Raw genomic sequence first — 5,352 nt, 5'->3', positions numbered from 1 at the left:
TGATCCAAAATCCACAATTTTGAAATAGTCATCAGTTACAGAGTTGATTATGAAGTAAAACACAGTTTGAGTGTAACTTCTGTTAGCATTAATCAGATTACAAAAATAAATATGTCTAAATAATCAAGTTAAGTTATATTATTACACTTTTAAATCCAAGAGTGACGTTTAATTCAACAAGTTGTCTTTTGTAATCAGAGCGCCTTGCTAAATTCTGGGTTACAATGAATTTTAATGTAATAAGAAAAAAGATTAATGTCATGACAGATACAATTTAAAGTGTAATACACTCCTTTGTGGAAAAATATGACACTAACTGCTAATGTAAACACTCCTTGTGGAAAAATATGACATTGTGCAAATTTCCTTCAGTATGTGAAAATAAAAAACAAGAGAAAAAGGTATAGCCCAAGTATAAATTAGGAAACGCAAACCATCTTTTTTATAAAACAACTTGGCAAAGCAAATAATGTCTTCTTCAAACTTCTTATTTTTCTCGTTAGCTCTACTAATCATCACACCATCCCCCATACAAAATTTTGGTTCTGCTACATTGGAGGAAGCCAATGGTATTCTTAAATGGAAAGCAAGCCTTGAAATCCAAAACAATTCGTTTCTCTCTTCATGGATTTCCCTCCCTTTGAATTCCAGTGCATTAGTTCCATGCACTTCTTGGTTTGGAGTAGTTTGCAATGCTGATGGGAGCATTCACAGGTTGAACATCAGTTCATTTGGCTTAGAAGGTACACTCCACCAATTTCCATTCTATTTGCTACACAATCTTACGCATTTTGATCTCTATGACAACAACTTCTCTGGCCCCATCCCATCAGAAATCCGACTCCTGACCAAACTTGTATATCTTGATTTATCATTAAATAAGTTTTCTGGAGTAATCCCACCTGAACTTGGGATGCTAGCCAGTCTTGAGTACCTCGAGCTGTCTTTAAATAACCTGACTGGTTCAATACCACAAGAGATCGATCGATTAACATCTCTCTATGAACTAGGATTGGCCAATAATCTTCTTCAAGGAGAATTACCTCCAACATTGGGAAATTTGACAAACTTGGCTTATCTATATCTCCATAATAATAGTTTATGTGGTCGTATACCACCTAATCTTGGGAATTTGAAGTCTCTCACTTATCTTGTGATGATCAACAATCACTTTAGTGGTTCTATTCCTTCATCACTTGCCAATCTGAGCAACCTACAATATATGTATCTCAATGAGAATAAATTCTCAGGTCAAATTCCTACTAATATTGGGGACTTGAAGTCTCTCACTGATCTTGTGATGACGAACAATCACTTTAGTGGTTCTATTCCTTCATCACTTGCCAATCTGAGCAACCTACAATATATGTATCTCAATGAGAATAAATTCTCAGGTCAAATTCCTACTAACATTGGGGACTTGAAGTCTCTCATTCATCTTCACGTGAGCCAAAATCAACTTGGTGGTTTTATTCCTTCATCACTAGCTAATCTGAGCAACCTACAATATATGTACCTCAATGAGAATAAATTCTCTGGTCACATTCCTAGTGATCTCGGGAATTTGAAGTCTCTCTATGGTATTGAGGCGATTCAGAATCAACTTAGTGGTTTTATTCCTTCATCACTAGCAAACCTGAGCAATCTACAATATCTTTACCTTGGTGATAACATCTTATCTGGTTCGATTCCACAAGGATTGGGAAGTCTAGAATTGTTTCACCTACAAATGTTCGATAATCAATTATCTGGTCATTTGCCCGAAGATTTGTGCCATGGAGGAAAGCTTCAAATTTTCACAGTAGATGGTAATCAACTCACTGGGCCTATTTCAAGAGGCTTACGGAATTGTTCTAGCTTAATTAGGGCTCGTTTTGATCGAAATCAATTCATTGGAGATATATCCAGCAGCTTTGGTATCTATCCACGCTTAGAGTACCTTGATATCAGTCACAATAATTTTCACGGGCAGCTTTCTCAAAAGTGGAGTAAATGCAAGAATTTGACAGCCTTAGTGATGGCCTATAACAACATCAGTGGTAGCATACCACCAGAGTTTGGAAATTCAACTCAACTACAAAGACTTGATCTTTCTTCCAATCATTTGGTAGGTGAAATCCCAAAGGAGTTTGGGAAGATGAAAAGTATGTTGAATTTGTCTTTGGCTAATAACCATCTTTCAGGTATTATACCTACAGAGCTCGGATATTGTGAACTCATTGAAGTACTCGATCTATCTACAAATAGACTGAATGGGTCAATACCAAGAAGTATTAGTCAATGGAAGCATATCCACTACTTGAATCTTAGTAATAACATGCTCGGTGAGAAAATTCCATCTGAGATTGGTAAATTAGTTCAACTTACAGAATTTGATTTATCTCAGAATTTGCTCACACAAGAGATACCATCTGAAGTTCAAAGTTTGAAAAATCTACAAAAGTTGAATCTTTCTCACAATATACTGTCTGGTTCCATTCCTAACGCTTTTACAAGTTTGCCCAGTGGGATTGACATCGACCTGTCCGACAATGAGCTCACAGGTCCAGTTCCTCTTTGCTCTAACTTTCTGAACGCATCTTTACAAGGCAATCCAGGTTTGTGTGGAAATTTTACAGGACTAAAATCATGTGCAAGTCAAATCCCGAAGAAGAAAAATGATCTCTTTCATCATCGGATCATTCTTGTAATTATGCTCCCTCTTATCGGGGCAATTTCACTTGGTTTTTTTTATATGTGGCCTAATTGCTTATCGAAAACAAAAGAGAGATTCTCAACAGAAACCATTTGACAAAGAAGGTGGTGATTATTTCTCCATAACAAGTTTTGATGGAGGAGTAGCATATGATGACATCTTGAAAGCAACAGATAATTTTGATGAAGCATATGCTGTTGGGACCGGAGGATATGGGACTGTGTACAAAGCCCAGCTACAACCTAACAATGTGGTAGCTGTCAAGAAACTTCACTCATCATCTGAGAATGTTGATCAAAATGGATTCCTTAATGAGGTACGAACATTAACGAACATAAGGCATCGAAACATAGTGAAACTCTATGGATATTGCTCACATGCCCGCCACTCATTTTTGATTTATGAATACCTTGAAAAGGGAAGCCTTGGATCAATCTTAAGAATCGATGACTTAGCAAAAGAACTGGATTGGTTGAAAAGGGTAAATATTGTAAAGGCTGTAGCTAATGGTTTGGCTTATATGCATCACGATTGCTCACCTCCTATAATTCATAGAGACATTTCCGTTGCCAACATCCTTCTTGATTCTGATTATGAGGCACACATTTCTGATTTTGGCACATCCAAGCTTTTGAAGCTAGACTCATCCAACTGGACCACAATCGAAGGAACACATGGCTATATCGCACCAGGTAATGTAATTTTGTGATGTTAGTTCTACATTTTCTTAAGTTTCATGATATATATGAATAAGTATATGTATATGTATGTGTATCTATATTTTAGAATCTTGTGAGGTTGATATAACATTTTTTGTTTTTATCTCACGTATTTTTGGATGTAGAGCTTGCTTATACGATGGTGGTGACGGAGAAATGCGATGTGTATAGCTTTGGGATCGTGGCACTAGAAGTGATCATGGGAAAGCATCCTGGTGAATTACCAACATTGTGTGCGGAGTATCTGGTGTTAGCAAATGTTGGAGATAGTCGGATTCCACTGCCTTCACCACAAATTGAGAAAAAAGTTAATATGGTACTGAATCTCTCAAGAGCATGTTTGAACTCCAATCCAAAAGAAAGACCAACAATGCGCCAAGTTTCAAATCTGTTGATGAAGGCTTGATATTAGTGTACTTTGAATGTTATTTGCTTTTGTCATGTTCCCTATATGCATCCTGATAATATGTATTTATTTGAATGCCTTTTTGTTATGAAACTTCTCATATGTTTTCTTAAATCATTATGTAATAGATAAAAAAATAAGTCAGTGAAGATTGATATCCTTTTAGAAGCTTCACGTCTGGAAAATATAGTATTAGTCAAGGACAAATCTGTTGCTCATCAACTGAAATTTAACAAGTTTTTCCATCACTTGGATTTCCAGTAAATATAAAAAGTAGCAAAAATAACATTTGTAAATTAATTATATGTAATAAATTATTTTCTATAATTACCGTCAAATAGAAAATACGAATACATACCAATTGAAATTCATCTTAACTCTTAATACAAGATTCCTATCAATTACATATTGAACTAAATCAACTACTTGTATGGGTACACTTGTACAGGTGCCATTTGGTGAATTTTTACACTTTGGCCATCGACTCCATACCATAAAACTCAAATTCAAGAGGGTTGGCAATGATTTGATGCTATGCACCACCTAACTCCTTCATATATAAAAACAAGTATTTAATATCAAAGGTAACTTTTAACAGCCTGAAACATTTACACACCATAACTTACTAATTAATTCAAATAAAAGTTAGATGATCTTAATTATTAGTACTCATTTCACTTCACTTTGAAAGACTGGACTTGAAACTTCTTACTATTTGATGTCTCATCTTCCTTCATTTCATTTGAACATCATATGGCATAACCTATGAGTATAATAAATATGATGTCACATAAAAGAGGACCTCCACAACGATATTCATAATGTTTTTTTCTCAATTCACAAGTATGGAATATGCAGATTACACGTCACATATTTTAGATAATTGTGGAGGTTGTTCCTGTCCCTTTTTCAATCCTCTAACTTATAGTAATTTAAATTTGTTTACACACAATTGGCTTGTTAAATGGAATGGAATATGTATCATTTGAAACACAAACAGGGTACCTTTCCTCTCTGCTTACTCTCTTTGTCAGAGGTCAAACATGATTTCTTTTTTATACATAGAATCAATTAATGTTATATAAAAAGCTTCTTCATCTCAATAATTCTTCGATGTGTTTTGCAAGAACCAAAATGGTGTTAGGATCGAGACACTTAACACACGACTCTAAACACATACACAACTCACGAAAAACAAGAACACAAGGATGAACATGAGGGATTTAACGTGGTTCGGTCCTTCTCTGACCTACGTCCACCGGTAACTAGGAATTTACATTTCTTGGTGCTAATCTGCACTCTTTCTGTGTTACACTAGATACAAGTTTTACAAATACAGAATAATCTCTTATATAGAGATGGGAATCAGAAGTAGTCAAAAAACACAACTGGGTCTTCATTCAACAATTGTGGCTTCACAACTTCACATTGTTCCTGCCATTTTTGACCAGCTTTTCTGTGGATTCACACTCAACATTTCTGTGGATTCACACTCAACATTTCTGTGGATTCATACTCAACAATCTCCCACT

At 35.4% G+C, this 5,352-nt stretch overlaps 1 pseudogene; it reads left to right on the top strand.

Annotated features, from left to right (window-relative positions):
• The first annotated feature begins 454 nt into the window (after window positions 1-454).
• Window positions 455-3,906, top strand: LOC145164018 (uncharacterized; annotated as a pseudogene).
• Window positions 3,907-5,352: the final 1,446 nt, after the last annotated feature.

This window comes from Lactuca virosa, chromosome 3 (genome assembly GCF_052849685.1).
Source record: "Lactuca virosa cultivar CGN04683 chromosome 3, Lactuca_virosa_CGN04683_v6, whole genome shotgun sequence".
In the NCBI taxonomy this organism is placed as follows: domain Eukaryota; kingdom Viridiplantae; phylum Streptophyta; class Magnoliopsida; order Asterales; family Asteraceae; genus Lactuca; species Lactuca virosa.
This window is presented reverse-complemented; position numbering and strand designations above follow the sequence as displayed.